This window comes from Mus musculus, chromosome 9, assembly GCF_000001635.26.
Source record: "Mus musculus strain C57BL/6J chromosome 9, GRCm38.p6 C57BL/6J".
NCBI classification, from domain to species: domain Eukaryota; kingdom Metazoa; phylum Chordata; class Mammalia; order Rodentia; family Muridae; genus Mus; species Mus musculus.
In genome coordinates, this window is record NC_000075.6 from 117,289,644 (window position 1) to 117,317,632 (window position 27,989).

Consider the following 27,989-nt stretch of genomic DNA (forward strand, 5'->3'; position numbering starts at 1 on the left):
GCATAACGTCAAGGGGAAGCAAGCTCATTTTGTGAACAGGAATTTTTCCCTTGTTGTGCTGACAACCTATGATGCTAACTGCCATGTGTTACCTTTCATGCATAGTATTTGAGAGGGTGGGAGTGTCTTCTGAAAACCGGGCAAAGAAAGCAAAGAAACATTGGAGTGAGGGATAAAGGGAGGGAAAGAGGGAGGGAGGGAGGGAGGGAGGGAGGGAGGGAGGGAGGGAGGGAGGGAGGGAAGGTGGAGTTGGGGGGAAGGGGAAGGAGGGAGGAGGAGAAGGATGTGGAGGAGAAAAATGTAAGAGGAACCAAGCAGAGGGGTAAAATGAACATTAGGCCAAAGTGTGCTGGAAGGAGCCCCAGGCCCACAAACTGGCTCACTGGTCTCTATCCCATCTCACAGGTAGATCAGGGGTCTCAAGGTCTTGTTCTGAAAGCACTTCTAGTCCATCCTGGTGGGAGAGGTCCTGGAGACAGCAGGTTGATGGAGCTGCTTACACTGCAGGCACACCCAGGAAGCAGGGGATGATGGTAGTGTCTGCTACTGCCTAGAATCCCATGCCTTTTGTGCTACCCAGACATCTATCCCCAGGAACGGTGGACAGCGCTGTCTTCCAGTAGGATGGGTCCTTTCATTGGTGTCTTCTTTCAGGACAGGATTTCTCTGTGTAGCCCAGGCTGTCTTGGAACTTGCTCTGTAGACCAGGTTAGCCTTAAACTCAGAAATCTACCTTCCTCTGGGGTTAAAGCCGCGGGCCAGCATGCCTGGCCAGGAAGGGGTTTTCTATGGCAATAAACCTGTTGGAGGCAAACCCTTGTGGGCATTCCCAGAGGCTAACCTAATTTACATAATCCTTCAAAGGCTTGTCTCCTGGGTGACTCCAGATCCCACCAGGTGGGCTTTCTATTCACATTAACATATTTACATATGATATCATCATTAGAGATGTTGCCACGAATAGATAGAAAATTAATATTCTTAATTTAACAATAGTTTATTTTTAAAACAATTTTTCTTGATGCTCTTGAAAGGATGCCACTAAAACTGATATACTTTTCCTTATATAGATCCACTGGATAAATTTTGCGACGCTGACATATGTATTTTTTTTTCTGAAACACTGAAAAACAGGAGGTGCATATGGCCTGTGCCCTCCTGGTGGTTCAGGACACCAAAAGTGTTGACAGTAATGTTGTACTATTCTCTAACCTATAGTCCCCACTTAAGTGCTCCTGAATAGTCCTTCAGTGACATCTCTCATAGCCCATAGAGTATCAAACCACCAACAACAAAAATCCAGCATTCAGGTTGATGGTTTTAATATGTTTTCAGTCTTCCCCTAATCTAAAGCAAAATGAACTAAAATATAAATAAATATAAAAATATAAATAAATAAATACTATAATAAAATGAAGAAAAGTCAGATGAAATAAAGTAGACGTTTCATGATTTTGACATTTTTAAACCCTTTTCAACCTTTGCAATAGACACTTTACACTTTTGAACAGATGACTTAAATGTCCTCAGCGCGGATCGGAATGCGCGTGCCTTTGCCATGATCCAGTCAAGTAAACGTAGCAGATGGCACACAGGTGACACCGTGCCTCTCCTAAGGTATCTTGCAGGTAGGTAGCACGTGACATTGCTTGGATCTAATTCCGTGTGACATTTACTCTGATCACTTGGTAAGATGGTGGCACTTGCCTTTCCTAAGGGCAGCTCTCCACAGCTCTAGGCACCTGCCACTGTCTGTAACCAGCTCATCGGAGAAAAATCTATCTTCCGTTTAAAAGATGAGAGTGGCTACTGTGCTGAATAGTAAAACAATGTAGGCTGCCTTGGAAACACAGGGGAGGTGAGAGAGAAAGAGGGATGGAGAAAGAGAAACAGGGCTGCCCTCCTTTGCTTTCTACTGCTGAGATAAACACCAGGACCACAAGCAACTTGGAAAGGGTTTAGTTTGCGGACATGTTCATATCTCACTGGACAGCATTGTGAGTTCCATGCAACCTTGTGTCACAGAGTGAGGGCTTGTCTCAACCCACACAGGTCTATAAGATGACTCAGTGGGTGAAGGTGTTTGCTGCCTGAGGACCCACGTGGTAGACTTCGTCTTAGTAAGCAGTCCTCTGACCTTTGACCTCTGACCTCCACAAGCACACTACAGCAAGTGTATGTAAACACTGAAGCAGTTTTACTCAGTTCAGCTCTAAATTGCTTGATCTAGGCATGAGTATAGAATATTTTAACGTAATTTTTTAAAAAGATGTTGTTACTTTAAAATCTTCAGTTTTTTCATCTTTTCTTTTCAGCCACTTCCACTGTCTTAGGAACTCTGCCTTAAATTTTTCAAGTGGTAAAAACACATTGCTTGGAATAACACACATATTTTCTTGCCCTAACTGCCTTGTTTTTTTTAAATTTATTTATTTTTATGACTTTCCTAACATGTTGGGAATATTATAACCTTATGATTAATGCAAGCACAACAAGGAGCTTCAGGCATGGCAAACAAAATCAGCCCTGACACTTCAATTTCCTCCATTTTCAATTTTAGGAAATTGTCTGCATTTTAAGGCTTCGATTTTGCTTATTTTGATGATCTTCCTCGAAGCACTGTGATGGGGCAATAGATAAAACATTTATAAAATATTAAGTATTTAATTTCAGAACACAGGAATATCCCCTCAAGGATCTCCAGTTATTCCCCTTATCGTAATAAACAAAAGGCCAGAGGTTCTGAGACTCAGTAGGATTAAAAGTTAGATATGCTGAATATTTAAAACTTCCCAGCATGAAACAAGAGACCATCAGAGGGACAAAGGAAAAGAAGAACAAAGACAGAAAGAATGCTAAACTGCCCCTCCTGCATTTGAAATTGCAGAAATCCTATCAGCATCAGCACCACTATAAACATATGTAAATGATGGGGATGGGGAGGTACCTAGGTTGGTAAAGTGCTTGCCACTCAAGATGAGAACCTCTATTGACTCCTCAGAACCCACACAAAAGCCCAACGCAGCAATGTGTATCTTCCAGCCAGCACTGGGATATAGACAGATCCCTGGGGCTCACTGGCCAGTCAATCTACCAAAGTGGTGAGCTCCAGGTCTAGAGAGAGACAAGACAACCCAATGTCAACCTGCAGTGTCCATGTGAATGTGTACCTGCAGGCATAAGTTTATACACATGTGCATACACACACACACACACACACACACACACATGAAGAGAAAGAAACAGAGAGAGGCACACAGGGACAGTGAAACTGAGACACACAGAGAGAAACAGACAAACACATTCACAGAGAGAAAAGAGACAGACAGACAGACAGACAGACAGACAAAAAGAGACAAAGGGGAAAGAGGGGAAGGGGAGGAAGAGGGAGGGGGAGAGAGAGAAAGAGAGAGAGAGAGAGGAGAGAGCAGAAAGGAGAGACAGAGACAGAGACAGAGACAGAGACAGAGACAGAGAGGAGAGGAGAGGAGAGGAGAGGAGAGGAGAGGAGAGAAAGAGATCAATCATAAACCCAAGAATACAGAATAGATGTCCACGAAGAAAGTCCAAAGCACTGGGGTCTAGTTGACTCTGACAATGGGCATCTCTTTGAGTCTGGAAATTCTTCAGACAGACTGGGATATAGGGGACCAACTTGGTTTCAGGTTGAAACGATCTGCACTTCCTGAGGGAAGGTTTATAGAGATGTTTACAGAGCTCCTGCACAGGTCCTGAACACAGAACATCTCTGTCTGTTTCCATGAGCGATCCTGACAAGATCCGTTTGGCTTTATCAGTTTAAAAACCAAACCTAGTTTGCTTTTCTGTATTTCATTTCTCGACTAGTGTTGTCCATACATCTTCATCTGGAAAATAATGAAATCCTATTGTTTGCTATCAAGCAGTAAGTTTAATCTGGACATACCACAATTGTTCAAAAGCAGGCAGATCTCTACAGCTTTGAAGCCAACCAATGTACATAGTGAATTTCAGGCTATCCAAGACTACACAACGAGACCCTTCTCAAAAGCTAAATAAATAAAACAGGCAAAAATGTAGCTAGTTCTTTCTCTCAAAGGACTTTTCCATGTTAAATGTGATAGTTTTTTGAGCCCTTGGAAGACCCCACTAGATATTCTAGAGCCTTTTGTAGATCAGAGACCTCCCACCCGTAAGGCACCAAAGGGCCAGGACAGCGAGTCAATCACAGAGAGAATCGTATTAAGGTGTGACTGTGTGCACCTTAATTCTCACACCTGGGGGCAGGAGGAGAGAACACTGCTATGACTTTGAGGTCAGCCAGGGCTTCGAAACCAGACTCCTCTCACCACAACAAAACAAAACCAAGTGGGGAGAAAGAAGCCTGCTCAGAGAGAATGTATAAATGCCAAGGCTGATTAGAAATTCCCTAACATACAATGCGAATGTACCTCTAAGCAATTCTCCATCCTGCTTTCTTCCTCATCATTTTTATAGACAGGATGCCACCGCCCCCTTTCCCCAGTTGAACAAGAAAGAACAGAAGTAGATTCCCCAAAGGAAGAATCATTGGCACGAAGTTTCTTTATGTAGGTCACCTCTGACTCGCTCCTGGGTGCATTTCAGCTGCTAAATTCCCCAGGTCAAGCTTTGCTTCTGATGGTTCTCCACACAGAGGCCACGCTTTCCCAAAGAATAACTGCCTAAATGCCCTGATTGTAGGATGAGAGATACCACTTGTTGGACAGGCACAAGGTCCTTTATTGGTCAGGGTATTGGTGAATGACGGGCAACAATCCTTTGAGGTGTGTCTGTTTCTCAGGCTGGGAGAAAGGGTTGTAGATAAATCACTTGCTGTACAAGTATAGGGACGTGTTTCAGATTTCCAGAGATCATTGTAAATCCAGACATGCTAGCATGCTTCTGCAATCCCCATATATCTAGGGAGAAATGGAAAACAGGAAATGAAAGCGTAACCAGAAGTTCAAATCCATCTACCCTAGCTACTCAGCAATGAGTAACAAGAGACCTGCCTCGACAAGGTAAAGAGGAAGGACTGACTGTCATGACTGTTATATGTGTTCTGCTGCTAGCAGGTATACACACACACACACACATACATACACACATATACACACACAGGAACACATGCAAACACATATTCTTCAGCACTACACGTACACATCACATACATACATATTTTAAAATATTTTCTCACGAAGTGAAATCTTTAAAGAGAGTCAATGTCCCTTTTATCCAAGTTAATGATACATATATGATTCCTGCCACTGCCTCTGACAGAACAAACCAAAGTTTCTATTTCCAGTCCTGGTTTCAGTCTTAGAAACATCTCTTGGGATTTTGCCACATGTTCTGTTTGGTCAAGCCGTTCCTCACCTGGAATCCATCTTCTCTGTCATCAGGTGCTTTTGAAAACTGAATTTGGGGACTAGAGAGATGGTGTAATGGCCAAGAGTTCTTGTTGCTCTTCCAGAGGACTCCAGTTCAGTTCTGAGAATCCACGTTGGCTGAGTCACAACCTCCTTGGCTTCTGCAGGCACTGCAACACGCATGGCAGACACACACACACACACACACACACACACACACACACAACACGTACAAATAAAATAAAATAAAAATAATACAAAATTTAAATAATCTTAACAAAACTAAGTTTTACTGGCTGCTGATTGTTTGTTGGGTAAGATTCGACTACCCCGGCAAGGAACTCAAGGTCTATGGTGACGTGTCATCATTGCTGTGATGATGTGTCTGTCGTCAGTGTGTTTATCCTGATGCTCTCATCCATGTGCTCAGCAATATAAAATTGTGCACCTCCCTGGAATATTAAGTACCACACGAAAATGTAAGTCTGCTGAGTATAAAGACAGTTTGTTGTTTACTTGTGTTTACCAAGCTTCTAAAATGCCACTGGCATGCTGATGAGGTTGGCCATGAGACCTTTTACAGTGTATGAATTTGACAATAAGTTTTGATCCTACAAAAAGGGCTAGGCACTGGGAACACATAAACAAAAGCCTCTTCCCCCGCCCCTCTGCCCAAGTACATTGACAATGATAAAAAATTCAATATTTATCTGTAAACATGATCTTGGTTTTTATACTGAGGAACACCAAGTGAACATAGTTTCTCTACCTCGATGTGCTTAATTTCTAATGAGGCACTGCTAATGCTTACTAAATGAATTGATCCAGGATAGAATATCTGAAGGCTATAGCTGATATATGGTGGCCTTCTAGAAGATGTCCAGGCCTTGATTCTAAGGACCTATAAATATGTCACATTACACGGTGAAGGGGACTTTGCTGATATGACTAAGGCTAAAGACCTCAGCTGTGACTGCACATTTGTATCCAGGCAGGCTCAGGCTAATGACAGGAGGCCCTAGAGGTTCAAGAGAACCAAGGCCAGTGCAGAAAGACCGCCCTGGGGAAGTGTAACTCACCTTCTTGGTTTCAAAGAGAGGAAAACATGAGTAAAGGCACACTGTGTATATGCTTGTCCATGATGGAAATGTGTGTGCGACAGAGGACGCATGACTTTGCCCTATAGGTGTATGCTTGTCTGTGAGCATGCAGGAGCCTCTGGAAGCTGGGGCAGCTCTCAGATGACAGTTAACCAGAAGATGGAGACTCCAGTCCTTCACTGAATTATGGCAATAGCTCCAATGTATGAGAAACCAAACCTCTGGACTGGGACAATGACCAATAGATATAAATTATACTACTATGACATCGTTTTTGCTTCCCTTTCCTCCCCCTGAATCCTCCCACATTCCTCTTCTTGCTCTCTGTCAAACACAAGGCTTCCTTTACCATTCATTGTTGTTACCTGTATCTGTGTATACATACCAAAAATGCAAACTCTTCAGTCTATATGTTATCCCGATGTATGTTTTCAGGGCTGACCATTTGGTACTGGAGAAGCAACTGGTGGGCTCTTCCCTGGGGAAGACTGTTTCTATAGCTCTCAGCATGTGTTAGTCACCTAATGTTATTTGTGTAGGGCTGAGGGGGTGGGTCTCCCCTACAACTTCCCTTGTCCTCCACTTGACTTGTCTCTGTCCACTTCCTGCTTAGGTGGCCATGTTTGTGAGACTGGAATGGAACTTCTAACATTCCTAAGAGACAAATACACTGACTTTATTCTGGGGAGACATCAGTTCTGACCTCTGAACCTAACACAACACACTTTTGTTACCTTGTGTGTGCATGTGTGTGTGTGCGCGCGTGGGTGCGCATGTGAGTTTGTATATGTATGTATGCCTATATAACATAAATGTGTATTATACATAGGAATATAAGTGTTTTTGCAATATGTGTATGCTTATATACGAGCATGTGTTTATGTGAGCTTGCATGTGTATACATATGCTTATATACAATGCATATTTATGAGCATGTGGGTTATACATGGGCATGATTATACATGGGCATGTGTGTATGTGTGTTTGCATGCAGGTGTGTATACTTACATATGTAATGTAAATATGCATTTTACCTATACATGTGTGTCCATGCTTGTGTGCACATGCTTATATGTAATGCATATGTGTATGTGTGTGTGCGCGCATGATTATAGATAGGTATATGAGTGTTCACATGTGTAAGTGTATATAATACATATGCATGTATTACATAGACATGTAAACTGTGTGCAAGTATGCATCTGTATGTTTATATATGGGCATGTGTTTATATGTGTGCTTATATATAATATACACTTGTGTATTAAATATATACATGTGTGAGATGTATATGTGCATGCTTTTATACAGTACATATGAATTTGCATGTATGTATGTTTGCGTATGTTTATACATGGAGATGTGTGTTCTTGTATTTAATGGATATGTGTGCATATATGTATTTATATGTGACATATTAGTAAGAAAACCACATTTCCATGAAACAAATCAAGAACAAGGACTCCTGAGATAACAGAAAAGTTTGCTTCCTTCCAAACCTTTCTACCTTTTACCCAAGGAGAGAGCCAGCCTGTTGGAAGGCACCCTGGGGACAGCAGCCTATTTCTATGTTAATTATGATAATGCCTTCGCCTAAGCACTCTTTTGTTGAAATTTAATCCCATTTTCTCTCATCTTGTACTTTGTATAAATTGATAGTGTGCTCCTTTCTTGCTTGAAATTACCCTTTATATTCTTCAAGAGAATTAGGAAATCACCTCTCAGCCCTATCTTCCTCACCCCACCCTCCCAATCGAGGTCTTGTGGTTGCCGGAACTATTCCGCTTCTTTTTAATCTTTAGACTCGAAGCCCTTTACTCTGAGCAGCATTCCAACTCAACTCCTGAAAACATAACCGGGGGCCTATGACCCAACACTGCTCACGAGGACTCATTCAGCAGTAAGGCAACAGCTTGAGCGCTCACCACTGCCTCCGCCCAAGTACTCACACAGGTCTAGTACAGGGATGTGGTGGGAGGGGTGAGGCAGGCGGAAGTGGTGTTGGCTTTGGGCTAGAAAATGAACGAGGTAACTGCCTGGGGGAGAAGAAACTGGTCTACAACTTGAACAGTAGTTGCGCTGTAGTTCATTGTTGGCTTGTACGTGTGGGACTCCATCATGCTGGATGGTGTTTGTAGAAAGTGTCTCAATACTGATATCTGTGTGTAGACGCATGAGTGTGTGCAGGTCTGTAAACCTGAGCCAAATATTGCTTCACATGGAGAACCCTTGAAGAAGGGCTGGGGCAGTAGCTCAGTCAGTAAAGTGCTTGTCCTGCAAGCATCTGAGAAGGACCCTTCTTTCCCTGTGTAAAAACCCAGGCATGGCAGTGTGGACTTGTATTATAAGCACTGGGAAGGTACACACAGGTGGATCTCTGGGGCTTGCTGGCTCGTCAGGCTGACAGAATCAGTGAGCTCCAGGCCATTGAGAGATCCTGTCAAGGTAAAGACCTAGTGAAGAATAACATCGCAGGTTGTACACACACACACACACACACACACACACACACACACACACACGCACGCACACACATGCACACACACACAGATACATACATCCCATTCAATTATAACTAAATATGCCAAATTGACTGTAGAATCTCTGGGTTATAGGAGATCCTGGCCATTAATATTGACAAAAGAGAAGCTTTGGTTTAGGCAACCCCTGGGCAAGTGCCCTTCCCCAGCTCTGTGACTCTCTGAAGCACTTAATCAGAAAAAAAAAAAATGGAATAACGCTGTGGCCTAGTTAGAGAATGAAGTGTAATAACTTACAGGAAATGCGTGCTTAAATGTTGGGATAAATAAGAAAAATTAATAATATCCTTCCATTTTTATCTGTATCAACTATATTTAAGGGCTGCTAGGTTAATAATCTCCTTATCCATTTGATAAATGCTCTTATGGAAAGTCCTGGATTCCACGAAGAGCCAGCTTTATCCACGTCAGAGCACGAGGCTAGTTAGCTCATAATTCTGATGAGATTATGGGGGGTTGATGGAGTCTCACAGGAGCCAGTCAATTTCAATTTGGTTCATGGTCCATGGCCAAACCCTTTAGTTGGAGCCAGCTCTCCATTAATTCTCGTTTCTGGCCACAAGCGGGAACAGATGTGAAGGCACGAAAAGACCACTCCAAATTTATCAATCAAGACCAGGAAGCCCATTCAAGCTACAGCTTGCTACCACTGGGCAGTCATGTCCCCGAACACAAAGGACAGCATCTCTTTGCTTAGAGAAAGTTCAGGAGGCTCCTGAAATGGCTGATGGGAAAGAAAGCAGCTCGGCAGAGCATCAGCCAGCATCCTCTGATTTCATTCTGATGTTCATTCTGCCTCAGAGCCTCCTTTCTCCAAATTTAAGCATCTGGCTAGTGACCAATAAGAGAGCCGCTTGTAATTGCTGATAATTCAAAACTCGTTTGCATAGCTTCCCATCTGTTGGAGACAGTATCAGTGTGGCTCTGTATCATACATCTGCGACCCACACAGATTGCTAGTGTCAGGGTACCTATCGGGAAGCGGCTAGCGTATATCACCCAGTGTGGGTATAATTCCTTCTGTCCTCTGCCCTTGAGTCTTAACACAGGGATCTCTGACAGTCTTACCAAGTAGCACTTTCTTGACTAAGGAACACTGATATTTGTTGTACTATTTCTTCCTGATGTGTGTGAGTGTGTGTATGAGTGTGTTTGTGTGTGTGTGTGTGAGTATTAATTAGTGTGCATTTGTGTGGTGCCATAGTGTCTAAGTAGAGACATAACATCTGCCTATAGATATCCATCAATAAACATCCACAGGTCTTGGGCAGATAGACATAGATTACTAGGTTAACTCCATTTAACAACTTTCTGAAGTAAGTCATACTGTTGGCATAACTTGAACGACTGGACTTGGTAGGAAAAAAAAAGGCATAACAAAAATTTTAGAGTAGCACAGCCAGCTAGGAGCAAAGGCAGGCGCTGAGGCTAGAAAGACCGGTTGTCATTCAGCTATGTTCTCCCTGTGCATGTGATGTGTGAGGAGCTCACGTGCAAATGTGATTTTGTGTGTGTGTGTGTGTGCATACATGCCTCTTTGTGTGTTTTTGTGTGTGCACACTCGCGTGAGCATGTGTATGCATGTCTGTGGATTCCAAATGAAACATATTTCCACCTTGTTTGTTGAGAAAGAATCTCTCACTACCCTGGAACCAGTTCACCTGGGCTAGTTGGCCAGTATGTTCCAGGAGTCTACTGTGTCTCCATTTCCCTAGCATGGGGGCTGGAGTGTGGGGGAGTGACAAGTGTACTCCATTGTGTCCAACCTGGAATTACACTCAGGTTCTTATGCCTGTGGTTTGCAAGGCAAACACTTTCCTGGCAGCCCTCTCCTCAGCCCCCAGCTGTGTCTGCTACCTTTTCACTTGCCTGCCTAAAAGACATCTTCAAATTAGCCTAAATACCCATACTTGGCTTTTGTTCCTAAAATTGTGTTCTAACCATAGAAGGAAATGCTTCCCTTTAAAACTGGAAGAGAAGTTTCACTAGAAGGGATAGCCTGAGAATTAGAAAGAGCTGGCAACAACATTGACTAGAAGGGATAGCCTAAGGTAAGAGCGAGAGAAAATATCTGGTTTTTAGAAGTTCTCAGGGGCCACCTGGAAGAACTGCATCATGTGATTTAGCTGGGGCTAGCCTACATGAAAAGGAGAATGGAGAACTCAAGTACTGGGTGGAACCAAAAGATGGAGGCTGTAAAACCATAGCACTGAACAGCTTCTAAGACCTCTGGCCCAGAGGGAGAGGCATGGAGATGGATGTAGCCTGCTTTCTTCAGGTTGTGAGATGTTTTAAAGCAACAGGCCCCTGCACTAACAGGGGACAGAGCCTTGTCCTTGTACTTTTGATCAATGCCAAGTTCCATCTTTCCCACCATCACAGCTCCTGGAGCCTCCTTAGCCTTGGCACACTACCTTCACAGTCATTTGGCTTCCCTGCTGAGTTCTGTGATTGTTATCATGAGGGATACGGGAAAAATAAGTATGATTACAGCCAGCGCCGCAGAGGCAGCCAAACCTTCCTAGGATATGTTTTGATAGAATTTGAATAATTGCACGTGTAGCCACCAAATGACTGTTGGTGATGTGAGAACGCTCACGCTAGGATGGAAATATACCAAATAAGATTTTTTTCCATACATTTTAAGCAGCACGTTCAAGGTTACCTTCATAGACCTTTCTAGAAAGACCCAAATTGTGTGTCCTGGGCGAGCTACATTTTTCTATCAAATGTTATAGTAAGTCTGACAGCCAAAGCACTGTGGATATCCTCAGAGGATGCAATACCTTCAACTCTCTTACACAGGAAATGAGGTGTAAGCTCCAAATGCCACATTAACACTTAAGAAACATTTTAGGAAAGATTTAGAAGCAAAGGTAAAAGGATCGTGGAAATTTAATACAAACAGGCTTTAATCTCCTCACCTATGAAATGAGAGGTCGAGTTAGGTTTTCCAGTTTCAATTATAAAATTCTTTACAGATTTTTTGGTAGGTGTTTCTATTTCTCTGCACTGCAAGATATCAAGCCCAGGACTTTGGGCATGCTATATAAATGTTCCCCCACTGATCTGCACCCCGTTTTTGAGTGAATTTTAGTGGCCATGGTTTTTTGAAATGCCTCCTCATGTGCCTCTGGGTTCATTGTTTCATTTGGTTTGAGATGGTAAGGATGGATGCCCTAAGACCATGATAGCGAATCTCTGCCTAAGTGCAATTTCAGACTCTTGTGTGATAAACATGGGGCAGGGGGAGGGGGGAATCTCCATCGTGGTCTGCTTGGCTTCACAATCGGAGACTCCGTTTTCTCCACTTGACTCTGGAAGGAAATAGATTACATAATGGGCTTCTTTGTGTGAGGCACTGTTTTGGCATTCTTAAATAACACAGATCAAGTCTTCAATAGAGCATTTAAAACTTCATACTATAGTTATTTATGTACGTGTGTGTGTGTGTGTGTGTGTGTGTGTGTGTGTGTGTAGCCCAGAGGACAACTTGCTGGAGTCAGTTCTCCCTTTCCACTGTTGGTCTTGGGACTTGAACTCCAAGCTGGGTAACGAGTATGTCTACCCACTGGGCCATCTCGCCTCTACAAATCATTTTAAATCCCTCTTCTGGGAACAAAGCCAGGCTTGCTTAAGATCTGAGATGCCTAGTGGAGATGTGAAGTGCAGGGGTTAAAGCCAGTGCAAAATGAAACAGCAATGGGCATGTGGATAATAGACTACAAAAAATAACTTTTAAAAAGTAAGAACATTGATCACTTTGAAATATAGGCATTCTCCTGAAATGTGTACAAGACAATAACTAAGTCATTTCCCTCTGATGTAATAGGAGACAAGGAGAGATATGTCATGTGCACCTTGAAATACACTCACTCCTTTTGTTTTGCCGAGGAACAAACTGCAATCGCTTTAAGCAAAATACCAGGAACTTACTGATTTCACGCCACATTTTCTTGCATCTTAATTTCTATACATTTGGAAAACCATACTCGATTAATTCGTATTATCTCCTTTATCAGAATTTACTGCTCATTACTAGTTGTTCTACAGACTGGTAAACATTGTCTCATTTATTGAAATGCCAGGATAACTGGGGCTGGAGAAATGGCTCAGTGGTTAGAAGCACTTCCTGTTTCTGCAGAGGACCTGAGTCCAGTTGCTAGCACCTCCATTGGGCAAGTCACAACTACATGTAACTCCAGCTCCAGGGGATCCAGTGCCACACACACACACACACACACACCACAGAGAGAAAGAGAGAGAGAGACAGAAAGACAGAGTGACAGAGACAGGGAGAGACAGACAGAGAGAGAGAGAAAGAGAGAGAGAGAGACAGAAAGAGAAAGATACACACTCATAAACATAGATAAAAACAAGTGGTAACTCTTTAAAAGATGACAACAAAAAATGTCAGGCTAGGGCAAGACAGTATAAAAATCATAAGCATTGACCTCAAAAATCTGCCCACTAAGATCTCAAAAATAGTTCTTATTATTTTCTCTTATTTAATACTAGAAAAACATCCGTATTATAATCATAATTTAATGTAAAGTAAGAAGAGGAAACACCTAATGGTATGATTAAATGATTAATCTTAAAATGATAGTACAAAGTTATAAAGATATCTACTTCAGACTGACTTATAATTCAATAAAAGCTCATTAAAACCAAAACAAGTTTTGAAAATTTTAAATTAACTCATGCCAAAATGGTTACAGCAATGCAAAGAGAGTAGAAAGGTCAAGACAACAGTCAAGAACAGAGTTGGGCCACTCACTACTGTATCCTGGGGTTATCTTAAAGACATAGCAGGGCTGGTGGGGCAGGGTGGGGGCATGTAGAGAAAGGGGGCAAAGGAATGCCATGTCACGACAAAGTTACCTGAGAAATGAAAAACCATGCATTAGTGTAACAGCTGAGAGAGTCTGGCAGAGTCCAGGGAGCTATCACTGCACATGGCGAGGTGAGTGTTGCTGGGCAGAAGGCAGAGGGATAGAGAGCAAGTCACCTTCAATAAAGGGTGCTGAGAGTGTGGGAAACATAGGTAGACAATGTACCTTGACCCCAGTCTTGCTCCCTACAAGAACAAACACCAGAAAAAATATAGGCATGAATATTTGTCAAAGAGCACACCTGGTGGAGCCCACACATCCATATTATGAGTTTCACAATGGACTTCATGGGCTGGAAAAACAAAAGACACAAAGTCAGGTAGGTAGGGGACAGGGAATCTGGGAGATGCTGTGGGAGGGGAGGATATGATCAAAACACATTGCACAAAACCCTCCAATAACTCATTTAAAGGCAAAAAGAAGAAAGAAAGAGAGAGAGCGTGCGCACTTTCATAGATACAGCATACAACACGATACCAAAAAGAAAACACTGATGATCAGGTTTGTATAAAGACAAAGACCTTTGACCGTTTGTAAGACATAGATGAAAGAGCATAAAGACAAGTTATAAACTGAGAAAAGATATCTATCCACAAATCGCATATGTGCTGAATTGTCCAACTTTGAACCGGAGGCTATCTGTAGAGATCTCTGACCAGGCAAGGTGGGAGGGTTCAAGAGAAGGGGCAAAGGTCGGGGAGGGGGAAGTGTCTCTGCCCCCTCTGCTGCTGCTGCTGCTGCCACCTCCTCTGCTGCTCTGGTGCCACTGCCCCAGCAGCTGCTGGTGCTCTGAGAGGCTGAGCTGGCGGGAGGCTGGCTAGCCAGCAAGCAGAGTACAGGGAGGTTCTCCTGGAAAAACATCAGGAGAACATGCTCTTCCCAGGCAGCGTTACAGCTCGCAGGACAGATGCTCTCAGAGTAACTGTCACTCACCTTCATTCCTTCTGGGTAGGGTCTTATAGACAGTTTGGGGGTGGGTTGGGGTCTGAAAGTAGATGCTTCCGATTGGCTTGGTCTGAGATGTTAGGGATGCCTCATCTACATGTGGGAGGGATTGGGGGTGCTAACCCTACATGACTGATGGTCACAATTCTCTCTATGGTAGGCTATGGCTACACGACAGGGGTCTGGTGGCAGGAGCAGGTGAAACTCCTACTGTCCCTTCAGGGTCCCCAGGGCTTTAAGCCTTACCTTGACCTTACCAGACTTCCTCTCATGGTCTACCAAGCCACACTAAACAACTTGGGCTCACAGTGAATGCGGAATTATAAGAAAGGCAAGACAGAAAGTGTCTGTTTTAGACACTCACAAGAAGACAGAGAAGTTTCAATTATGCAAATGAAGAGCGGCCCCACATGTCTAGTTTTTGTAGAAACCCAAGTTTTAAGAAAGGAGACCCATAATGCAATAGCAGCCCAGGTCTGTTGGGCAGGATACTCCCCTCTCAAAAGGACACAGAGATGGTCAGGGTTATAATTTGTTAATAAAATGGATATTACTGATGAGAGTCCAATCTGGTGCAGCTCTCTGGAAGACTCTAAGGTGGTTTCTTATGTCAAACATATGCCTAAACAACCAAAGCAGCAGTTATAGCCATAGGCACTTAAGAAAAGGAAATAGCAAAATGTCTATTACAAAACAAACAAACAAACAAACAAAACAAAGCCAAAACAAAACAAAACAAAAAGTCTGAAGAAACATGTTTCCAGTAGGTTATTCAGAACTTAAAGGTGAAGGAACAAACCAAAATAGTCTTTAATTTGGGAATGGAGTTTTTAAAAAATATAAAGCTGTGGTCTGTCCATACAATGGAATATTACTCACCAATAAAAAGAAATGTTCTACTGACACAATCTGTTATATGGATAAACTTCAAACATGAGAAGTGAAAGAATGTCGATGTCAAATGCTACATAGTATGTGATATAATTTATGTGGTATTCTGCATGAGTCAAAACTGCAAAGAGAGAAAAAATAGCTACTTCCAGGGACAGGGGCTTGACTATGAAGTGATATGGAAGGTTGAAAATTGGATAATGGTTACTTGCTCATGGACTCAAAGCTCACAGAATCATACACTAGAAATCACGACTGACTTTCCTAACTGTAAAAATGATGCTTTAAATTAAAATATATTAAAACAGTCTGTTCTTTTTCCAGTTTGGGCTTTTGGGTTAATTTGTTCAAAACAAGGGATATAATAACTCCTCCTAAGTAGAAAAATCACCCTCCCCCAGAGAAACTGTGTGGGAAAAAGACCTCTTTAAATAATTCTAGAGAGAAATAAAGGAAGCCGCCACTACTGAATCGCAAGGATGCAGGAGTGTAAATACGCAAAGTGACCTGAGAACCGCGCCTGGACTCTGACCAAGAATCAGCTCATAAAGACAAGTGTCTCTACAGCTCAGCTTACTTCTCTGAAACCTTGAAAATGTGTTTAGGTAATTCACTGAAAACAGCTCAGTTCCTCATTTTCTAAAACACACACGAATTAAAAAAAACACATTGGCCTGTGTAGATCTTGCTGTGTAAGTATGTGTTCAGGCCTAGAGAGTTCCAGAATTATATATTAGCTCTGGAGACTGGAGAAGGGGCAATACGGAGGGTGGGGTGGGGGGCAGAGAAGACAATGGAGAGAATATTTGTGTATCAGAGGCTATCTGACCTCCCTATTTCTTATTGGACCCTTCCCTGACATTGCATCCCACACTCTCCCACATAGGAACATCACACACAACCAGCTGGGGCAAGGTCGTCAGCTTGCCTAAGTGGGAAAGGGGAACTCTTCACCGAACCAAACAAAAACCAAACAAACAGACCCTTCAGAAAAGAGGACTGTGGTCCTGCACCTGCCTTTTATTGGAGCTGTTAGCATCACTACAAGCATGGATTATTCAGTTTTACAAAAGAACAAAGAGCCAAGCTATGTAACAAAAATACCATTCATAAATGAGATCCAGGAATAAAGTGATGTCTCATAATTAGACATCAAGATGTAATGTTTAATATTATCAAGAATTCACGGCGGGGCCAGTTAAGATGGTTGAATGGGTAAGATGTCATCAAAACTAGTGACCTAGCTTTGATTTCCAGGACCCACACAGTAGAAGGAGAGAACTGACAACTGCAAGTTGGTTTTTGAGATTAGCATGTATGCAATGCACATGCACACGTACACACACACACACAGAGAGAGAGAGAGAGAGAGAGAGAGAGAGAGAGACAGAGACAGAGGGAATAAGTCAAATAATGGTATGTTGTATTCTTGGCAATGCTCTTTTAAAGTCTTCTATGCTGAGTGGAACTCAAAGTCAGGTGTCAGTTTCACACTGAAAGAAGAGCTATGGGTGGGGTCTTGGCCCCATGCCCCGCCACTGAAGCTCAGTATATTTTTTACACAGTCCTTAACTTGTCTGTACCCCGCTAGACACCCTGTACTCTGATGCAGTCTACCATAAACTCCTCCCTGATCCGTTGCTATGTACTTGACAGGTCAGAAAGTAGACATTTGACACACATGACAGAAGGTCAGGTCTCTCTCTTCATAGGTCTCAGATAGACCCACTGAACCTCCTTGGGTCTGGCTGTCTGGCAGCAACTCAAAAAAATATGTTTTTTTTACAGAAAGGAGTGTATTCCCAGGTCAGCAACTTAAATATTCATGCATCATTCATTAATAACTCATCCAACCAATATTTATCAAGGACCTACTAATAGATTCAGGCCAGTTTCCTAGAAATTGGGACTTAACAATCATAGGGCCAGACTCACTAACAGGGGAGGGAGAAAAATATCTCAACAAAATGATAAAATGACCAGCAGAAAAGATAAATATTTCTGAAGGAAAACCTGAAGCATTTAGCAGTAGTCTGATTTCAGAGGCATACCGTGTATGCACGAGTTTCTCGCTCACGCTGCCAATAAAAGATAGAACTGACAGAAGAAATTCTGCTTACACCTCTTCTCAGCAGCATAGTGGAATTCAAATGAGATGGAAATGTGCTGTCTTGTTGCAGACTCCCAACAAATCACTTCACATCATTCCAGCTGTCCAGGACTGCTTACTCTCCAGCGTCCTCATATCCATATAGATGCAAACGAGCAGTTTCCTGTTGTTTCTTTTGTCGGTTGAGATGGTATCTCATATATCCCAGACCGGTCTTGAACTCATTGTGAAACTGAGGATCTGACGATGACCTTGAACTCTGAGCCTTTTGCTTCCCAAGTGCAGGGATTACTGTCGTGTGCCACAATACACACACACACACACACACACACACACACACACACGTACATATACATACATACACACAAACACACATATATGTACACACACATATGTATACACACATACATACATACACACAAACACACACATATGTATTATACATACATACACACAAGCACACACACATATGTACATACACACATATGTACATATACATACACACAAACACACACATATGTACACACACATATGCACACACATATGTGCACACACATACGCACACACATATGTACACACACATATACACACATATACACACATATGTACACACATATGTACACACACACGTACATACACACACAAACACACATATGTACTATACATACATACACACAAACACATACACATATGTACATACACACACAAACACACACATATGTACTATACATACATACACACAAACACATACACATATGTACATACACACACACACACACACACACACATCCATGGTGTGCAGAGCTGGCAACGGAACCCAGGATTTCCTGAGCACCAGGAAGGCAAGTTACATTCATAGCTGCTATGTCCTGGTTCTGTTGTTTGGATTCAGATTTGTGAGTTTGCTCTACCATTTTCTCTGTCCTCCAGAAAACACATGTCTCTACAAAATAGCCGTTGTTAAGACTGTCATCCTCAGACCACATTGGGATGACAGATTTACAAGAGGATGGAATTGTCAGAGCCTATCAGTGAAAACACTGGCCTTGACAACTCCAAATAACCTAAATGGCTTTGCCCACCACCATGTTTTTTGTATCAGACCCGGAGCACAACTGAATCATAGCTGTGCAGAGGGAAGAGTACCTTGCCTCTTTAAGTGAGACGTCCACTTTACAGCCTTTTCTGAAGGCTATCACCAGGAACATTCCATTTGGCCAAGTCTGGTTTCATCTGTCTTATACCTTTATCACTCTCAGAGCCAGCTGTGTGTTTGCAATACAAATGAGGAGGGCAGGACTGGCAGTGCACGTCGGCTTATCCGATGAAAACAGAGAGGTTGATTTTTACCTTTGAGATAGGCAGCTGGCTAGAAGGCTGTCTCTTCTACTTTCTCTGCTTTAAGATTCTTGGGCCCTGTGCTCTGGACTCAAAGAGAAGGGGTGGGTGGGTGGGTGCATGCAGGACATGATTCTATTTATGGCAATGGCTGCACCTAACAGGGATGGACATTAAGTGTCAGGGTGATGTTTAATGACTAGTGTTTAGCGGATGGATTACCTAGCCAATGCTTACTACGACCTAGCCAATTTTCTTGTTAAACTTCTCTTACCTTAGTTCTCATTATAATCTCTGGCCCTGTACACACACACACACACACACACACACACACACACACACACACACACACATATGGGAGGCAGGGTTTCATAATTCGTAAAGGACAAAACTGAAAAATATTTTTATTTTAAAAGTATGCATGTTAGTGCATGTGTGCGTGTGCATGTTTGTGTAGGTGTGTGCATGTGTATGTGTGTGTGTGCAGGTGTGTGTATGTGTGTGTAGGTGTGTATGCATGTGTGTGTGCATGTGTGCTTTGTCCTGGGAGTGCAGCAGTGGGCACCAATTCCCTGAAGCTGGAGATAAGAGTGTTTGTGAGCCGCCTGATATGGGAACTGGGAACGGAACTCAGGTCCTCTGGAAGATCAGTACATACTTTTAACCTCTATGTCCAAACATTTAAAGATGTTTTTTCCTTATTGATATTCTGAGAATAGTATAAAGCCCAGGTGCAAAATTCATATTCTTTAAGGAAAATGGCCAAGAGTTTCTTTAACTTACAGCTGTTTCCTAATCCAGCTTCCATCATTATGCACAACTATAATGAATTCTCTCATATATGTATATGTATATGTATATGTATATGTATATGTATGTGCCATTATTTTGCAGGAGTTTTACTGCTCTAAGGAATAAAATGACACCTTCTGACAACTTTCTAAACTCATAAGCACTTTCCCATGGTTAACCATGGCCACACAGAACACCATTCTTCCACTTACAATGACTTGGGGCTAGGAATATTCCATTACTTCTTATTTAAACCACTAAGAGACACAAACAGAATTCTAGGACTTCCATTTTGTAATTATTTTACATGTATGGGTGTTTCACCTGCATGTTGTGTATGTAGCATGTGTATGCAGTACCTGTGAAGACCAGAAGATGGCACCAAATCCCCCTGGAACTGGAGCAAGTAGGTGCTGGGAATGGAACCTGAGTCCCTGCAAGAGCCCTAGAACTTTTAACCACTGAGCTATCTCTCAGGACCCTATATCATAATTTCTAATGTAGTTTTATCATAATGAATAATAAAATATAACTAAATTTCTTAAATTTTTCCAACATGAAGACAAAAAGACTGTAGATATTATGATGAAGAATTAATTTTTCTTCTAAATTTTTCTGCTGTCACTTAACTCTCTCTCATAGATGGATATTATGGATGCTGACCTTGTTTTGTAGGACTTTTGTTACTATGAGTAAGGCCTAGTTCTTTAAAAATTATTTTTATTTCTTTTTTTATAAGCACATTTATTTCAGTGTGAATAGAGAAGACATTAAGGAAGAAAAAGAAAGTCCCCTTTCCCTTTCCCCACTATTCCAAGCACTCGCCTCCTGGTCTACTTTCATTTTGTTGCTGTGATAAACTGCCGGTATTTAAAAGCAACTTAGGGTGGTAAAGGTTTACTGGCTTACACTTGGGGGTCACAGTCCATCACTGAAAGCAAGTCAAGGTGGGAACTCAAGCTGTTAATCACATCATGGCTCTAGGCAAGAGCAGAGAAAAGGAATGTGTGTAGTCATATTTGCTTACCCTGGCTCTCAACTAGATCATGCTCTTTTATGCTGTTTCGGACAGCCTGCTTAAGGAATGGAGCTGCCCACAATGGGCAGTTAACAATCAAGACAAGCCGGGCGTGGTGGCGCATGCCTTTAATCCCAGCACTCAGGAGGCAGAGGCAGGCAGATTTCTGAGTTCAAGGCCAGTCTGGTCTACAAAGTGAGTTCCAGGACAGCCAGGGCTATACAGAGAAACCCTGTCTCGAAAACAAAACAGAAACAAAAACAAAAAAACAAAACAAAACAAAAAACAAAAAAACAACCAAAAACCAAAAATCAAAAGCAATCAAGAAGATCCCTGTTAGACAGACTCCCAGGCCACTCTCATCTAGACAATTCTTCACTATGACTCTCCAGGAGATTCTAGGCCATGTCAAGTTGAAGGTAAAACCTGGGTGGTCTGCCCAGCTGAGATATTGAACCTCTCTGCTCCTGGTTCCCAGAGAACTGAGAACGAGGCTCCACTGACCCCAAGGTCTACCAATGCAGCCAGATAGTATATTTCAACTAACTTGGAACTTAACTTTTAATTAATTTTTTTAAAAAAATTCTAACTATAGCACTATCAAACTTTCTGAAAGAAGGAAAGAAGAAAGAACGGAAAGAAAGGTCGAGCGTAGAGAGAGGGAGATAAGAAGGCATGGACGGAAAGTCAGCAGCTCCATTTTCTAGTGTCTTAGCGGTAATCTCAAAGGGTCACATAATCTAATGAACGAGAACACCCAACAAGTTCTAATATAAAAAGGACAGGTGGCTTTCTAAGTGGACATGGAGGATGTACCCATGTGGTCAGTACTTATGAGCATGTGCACTGGCATTAGCCACGGTGGTAGTCTATGCTAGGTCTGGTCTGGATCACCTCGGCAAGTTAGCTTTTTTTTTTTATCCATCCGGTGGATGCTACTAGTGTCCACCATTTGACCGACAGATGAAGTAAGCCACAGAGTAGAAGATGAGTGTGTTAAGGTCACACAGCCAGTAGGTAGCACAGCTGAGATCTAAGCAAGACGGCAGGACTAACCATGCCCTTATCTACCAGGTTGGTTATCAGCATCAGAAATAGGGAGGAACGAAAGTTTTCCTAGGAGAAAGCACTATGATAGTGTGGTCAGTTGAGGGCTGTATTTTTATGTTAATTTAACACAAGCTAGAGTTATTTGAAAGGAAGAAACCTCAACAGAAAAAAAAAATGACTCCAAAAGATATGGCTGTAGGACATTTCCTAATCAGTGATTGATGCAGGAGGGCCCAGACCATTTTTGGTGGGGCCATCCCTGGGCTGGAGGTCTTGGGTTCTATTAGAAAACAGACTAGCAAGCTATGGAAGCAAGCCAGTAAGCCGCACCTCTCCACGGCCTCTGCATCACTTCCTGCCTCCAGGTTCCTGCCCTGTTTGAGTTCCCATCCTGACGTCTTTCAATGACAAACAGGGATGTGGAAATGTGAGGCAAACTAAGACAACCACAAAGTAGACATCAGTGGACTGCACGGGAAGGAATGGTTCTTCCTCCCACTGCAGCACCTGTTTACGGCTTTTCCTTCCTTGGGTAAAGCTACACTAATCCTACACTAGGAGGAGGGAGATGTTCCAATGGGGGAAAAGGGAGAGAAGAGGACGAATGGACGCCCATGAGAATAACTAATGTGACCTGAGTACCTTGGCTTTCAACTAGCCTTTAAGTGGGCAAGGGGCTTGCTGTAGCAGCAGTCAAGTTCTCACTGAGGAGATGATCTGATATCGATTAGTTAGGCCTTACGAGACTGTCAAGGCAGCCTGAAGATGTATTTCTCAAAGGACCAAGAAGCGCTATTAGGGATACCAATTAAGAACTTTCCAGAAGATAGATTTACAATTAAAAATGTATATTCATTTAGTTATTGTGCATGTTGACACACATGTGCCAGGATGTGCCCTTTGTAGCTGTCAGTTCTCTCTGCCCCTTTGTGGCTTCCAGAATGATAACTCGGGTCATCAGACCTGGCTGTGAGTGCCTTTACCCACCAAACACCGTTACTAACCCCAGAATATAATTTTTATACTGTGAAAACGCATGTATTGACCAGGTTCAATTAAAGAAAGTGTTTTAGAGTAACTCTCTTTATTGATTCCTTAAAATTTATGCCCCCTGCCAACGCAGAGACAAAAGCACATATGTCCCCTTCCGCTTCAAAGTGGGATTTCCCTAAGAACAAGGGTCCTACTTCCTCATGTATGCTGATGAGCTGAGCAGTTTAAAGATGTATAAGTGGCTGAAAGAAGGTGCGTATCTATAACCTCAGCACCTGGGAGGCTGAGGGAAGGGACCAGGAGTTCAAGGTAACCTTGACTACATAGTGAATTTGAAGGCAGCCTGGGCTATATGAGACCCTGTGAACTACAAAGAGAAAGAAAAGAAGGGACAGGACAAGAAAGAAAGTGGAGGGACGGGGGAATTAAAGAGGCTTCATGCCTAAGTTTCTTTTAGTTCTTAAACACAGCATGAGGAAAAAAAGAAAAAGAAAAAAAAAAGAAAGAAGTTGAAAGGAAAAAAAGAAAAGAAAGAAACTGGGTTGTATCATTTCCTCCACTGAGTACTGGAGAGGCTCACCTGTAGGATACATGATAAATATGTTTTTATTTTTCAAATCTACAAAGTGGAAAACCAGAGTCATCAGGGAAAGTCTGGGTCACCACCTGTTTCGGTCATGAACTTTGAGTGGAACGTACTCCTTCATTCACAGGTTCTCCGTGGCTGTTCTCCAGTGCAGAGGTAGATGTAGCGGGCCTGGCCCATACACCTAATGGATCTGCTGCCTGCGCTCTCTAGAAAGAACAAAGAAAGCTGAATTTTGCTCCTGGTGACAGTCAGGCACATGGGATCAGCGAATCCAAGGTTTTTTTTTTTTTAAAAAAAAGCTTGACAGTAAACTCTAGAAACTGGCCCTCTCCCTGCCTCGGCAGGTGCCCCCACAAGCTATCAAGGGCATCCGTGTTTTGTAAATGAGTCTGCCCTTGTTTTGGTACATCCTGAAATGTACATTTTCATTATAAAACTGCACAGGGGCTTCTCTGGATCTTCAGATAATTTACAGCCAAACAGCAGAATTCATGGTTCTATGATATTACCGTGATATTTGAGAACAGCCTGGCAAGTACAGGAACGAACGTGAGGTCCTTATGAATATTTATGAGCTGCTCGACTTGGCCTTCAAGGTTTCATACTTCCGTAATGATGTAGCTGTGCTAAAGCAGAGGAGTGTGTGTGTGTGTGTGTGTGTGTGTGTGTGTGCGCGCACGTGCGGGCACAAGTGTGCATGCGCATGGGTGTATGTGCACACACATGTACATGTGTCCTTTCAGAGTCAGTTCATCTGTTAAGTTTCACAGTTGTCCCCTTCGCCTTTATATTCCCTGACTGCGGCTGACCATGGATGCTGTAAGCTTTAAGCAAATGCAGATTCTAATGGCAGAACCCACTTAAGAGTCTTCCCTGCTACCTGTCTTTACCTATGTAGTTTCCCTCTCCTCATTTTTGAGCTAATTGTGTGTGTGCACATGTGAGTGTGAGGGTATGTGCATGTGTGTGTGAGAGTGTGTGTGTATATGTGTGTGTGAGTGTATGAGCATATGAGTGCACGTGCATGAGTGTGAGAGAGAGTATTTGTGAGTTCATGTGTGTGTGTGTGTGTGTGTGTGGCTTGCACGCATAAGTGTGTGCATGTGCACATGCATAAGTAGAAGCTAGAAGTTGACCATCGGTGTCTTCTCCAATTGATCTTTCATCTTTAGAGACAGGGTCTCTCACTGAGCTTGGCTCTCACTGGCTAGCCTGGTGGTCAGCAGGCTCCAAGGTTGGGCTTGTCTCTGTCTCTCTCACTAGGGTTATAGATGGACTCCCATCCCTAGTACTTTTATGTCAATTCTGAGAATTCAAACTCAGACCATCATGCTTAAGTGGGAGGCACTTGACTCACTGAGCCATCTGCCTATCCCAACTGCCCTTCTGGAGACAGCACTTCACCCTATAGCCAAAGCTAGCCTGGAACACACTATGTACCAGGGTGACCTGCAACTGGTAGGGTGGCCAAGGTTTGCATAAAATTTGTTACGCAACTGAGGCTGGCCTTGAACTCATCATCTTCCTCCCAAGTTCAGTACCACACAGGCTCCTCACTCTTAAATCAAGCATATTTCCCCTTTTCCTTTTAGATCATTTCTATGAACCTGCGGCATGCTGTGTTAACTCCCCTACAGTTTGCTGTGACTTCTTTCATTTTCTTTACAATAAACCCATTGAAAGACCTCCCTCTAGGTGCTGTCCTCAATGACAGTCTTTCAATCTCTCTTGAATCCATTTTGGCCAGCTTCTGCGGCCTCCTGCCTTGCTCCCCACTCAAGCCCTCCCTCCTAAGCTGCTCTTACCTGCCATCTCCTGAATCCCTACACTTAATTCTTAATTGTTATTTAACTCAGACCATCAGTCAAGCTTTTGAACATCTATCAACGCTTCCTCTTTAGAATGGTTCCTTTACCTGCTTAACCTGCCTTCCTGGGTGTCTGCCCAGCTACCTGAGCATTTCTCAGCTGTTTGGACCATTTCTCAGATGCTGGAAGGGTCAAGGGACCCCACGTCTCTTCAGCATCCTCTTGGTTTTTTTTCAATACCCTCTTTCTGGGTGAGTTTATATAGCCCCGTGCTGTTGCTGCTCTCATTACACCAGATAACTTGACTCTTAATCATCATGAATACAGGAATGCCTCTTTTGTCCTTCTGGGGTTGGCGGCTCCTTCTCTAAACCATAGTCTGCACCGCACATACTGAGCTTCTCTGCATTCCACATATCATTCTGTCAGTCATCACACTGGTAGACTCATACTGATGATGACTGATGACATGGCATGAGGCTGAGACCTACTACTGCCACAGGCTGAGTGCCACAGGATGGGAAGAATCATGGAGACCCAGTTGCACTGCCTCTGGGAAATCCCTGGAAGCCACTGGTCTGAAGTAAATAGAAATACTTCTACCAGAATAAAAGACATAGTGTGGTACTCTGCATTTCCAGGCATAGAGAAGGAAGCATTGCTCTAGTGGTGTGCCTTTGGTCACCATCTTTAAGATGCTGCTAGCAATGACTTCAGGATTCACTTTAAGGGTCTGATATGAAGTGAGAATCAGCATGAAAACACAATGCCATCGTTGGGCAGTGGTGGCACACACCTTTAATCCCAGCACTTGGGAGGCAGAGGCAGGCGGATTTCTGAGTTCGAGGCCAGCCTGGTCTACAGCGTGAGTTCCAGGACAGGCAGGACTACACAGAGAAACCCTGTCTTGAAAAAAAAAACAAAAACAAAAACAAAATCAAAACAACAACAACACAACAACAACAATCCAATGCTATCACAGGCCCAGAAGGCAGTGAAGCAGTATATGTTCTTGGCTATACAGCTGGGCCTCTGTGGGGAACATGATGTCTCACAGATTCGCTAGAACATTCCATACGACAATCTCAGTGCACATCTTTAAGGCTACACAGCAAAGGCTTCTCAGATATTGGAGGTAACTACTGTTTTATTAATCAGGTCAACACTAGTAACTTGTGGATAGACACTGGCAGTGTATTCGAAACTGCTCATAACATGACCTAGCCTGTCCTACAGAAGCCTGGACATCTACCACATGGAAATTGGCTGTTAGTGAGGGATCTTAGGATGGGTCTGAAGGAATTTGTGTCTGCACTTTCTCCTCTCAATCTAGTTATACATACAGCTTCCTGGGAAATGCTTATGAAGAGTCAGGCAGGTGATTAAAACATAGGCGAGGGTGTGACTTACAGCAGGACACTGGGGCTACTAGAAGTATTGTTCCAGATCACTCACAGGTCTTTGTGACTCTGAGCTGATGAAAGGCTGGCTGGAGGAGGCATGGCTTCTGAGAATTGATAACAGTGAGGAGGGGGGGTCCTACATTTCATAAAGAGTGGTTGGCAGCTTTGCTTTATCCTCCTGCTTTTCATACAGGATTGGAACTCAGCTGGCCAGGATCACAAGATGACGTCTTGATTGACGAGTCACTCTTTGTAAGAAAGTCTAACGGTATGATTAAGTTCTCATCAATAATGTGAGATGTGAAGTATCAACTTCTGGATGGCTCTTTCCTTTTTATAGGCGATAGAACATAGTCATAATTCACACAAGTCCATTTTATTTCTAGTCTCTTGCACCTTTCTTGTTCCTGGGCGGCAGGCACACCATGGTTCATCTTGACTGCTGTTGGATATGATCTAGGGTCGTCTGGAGATGGTATCTGGGCATGTCTGTAAAGAAGGCAAGATGACTCGCCATAAACGTGCATGGGGTGGCATTGTTCTGTGAGATGAGATAAGACAAGCTGAGTACCAGCCACCATCTTTCTCCTCTCTGGCGATGTCTGCTCTGTGACTAGCCACCCACTGCTCCTGCCACCATGTCTTCCTACCATGAAGGACTGTGTATAGTTCAACTGTGAGCCAAAATAAACTCTTTCTTCCTTAAGTCACTTTTTCCTTGCATTTTGTCCTAGCAATGAGATTAGTAACTAAGAGGGACATGGTGTAGCCCAGTCTCTGAGAGCTGTGAAGCTTTGGCTGAATTATTTGACTTCTATTCACTTTCGGTAAAATGGGGTTCTAGTCACGTCTCACACAAGTTTGTTGCTAGACGAGATGAGCGATCTAATTTCGCATGCTTCCAGAAGACTCCGCCTGGGTGCTCACTTAGCATTGTAAACATTCCTAACAGTACTCTCTGAGGAGTGGCCCAAAGCAATGCTGGCATCCAGCCCCCTTCTATATCCTATCAAAAGCTCCTTCTGGGTCCTGAAAATTTCATTCTAAGTGGTCATAGTGACAGTCTGTGCTTGAGGGAAGACAGGCTGTGCCGGGGGCACTTTCTGGTGAGTATACCTGGGCCTCTTCTGGCAACAATTTGGAAAGGT

General features: G+C 43.0%; 1 protein-coding gene and 1 long non-coding RNA gene across 2 annotated transcripts in view; one reads left to right on the top strand and one right to left on the bottom strand.

Annotated features, from left to right (window-relative positions):
- Rbms3 (RNA binding motif, single stranded interacting protein) overlaps positions 1-27,989 on the bottom strand; it is a 1,057,168-nt gene that overhangs the window by 716,898 nt on the left and 312,281 nt on the right. The window lies entirely within an intron of this gene.
- Gm39451 overlaps positions 24,339-27,989 on the top strand; it is a 39,903-nt gene continuing 36,252 nt past the window's right edge. Inside the window, exon 1 of the long non-coding RNA XR_871331.2 lies at positions 24,339-27,947. This is a non-coding gene — a long non-coding RNA (predicted gene, 39451). The remainder of the gene's footprint in view (positions 27,948-27,989) is intronic.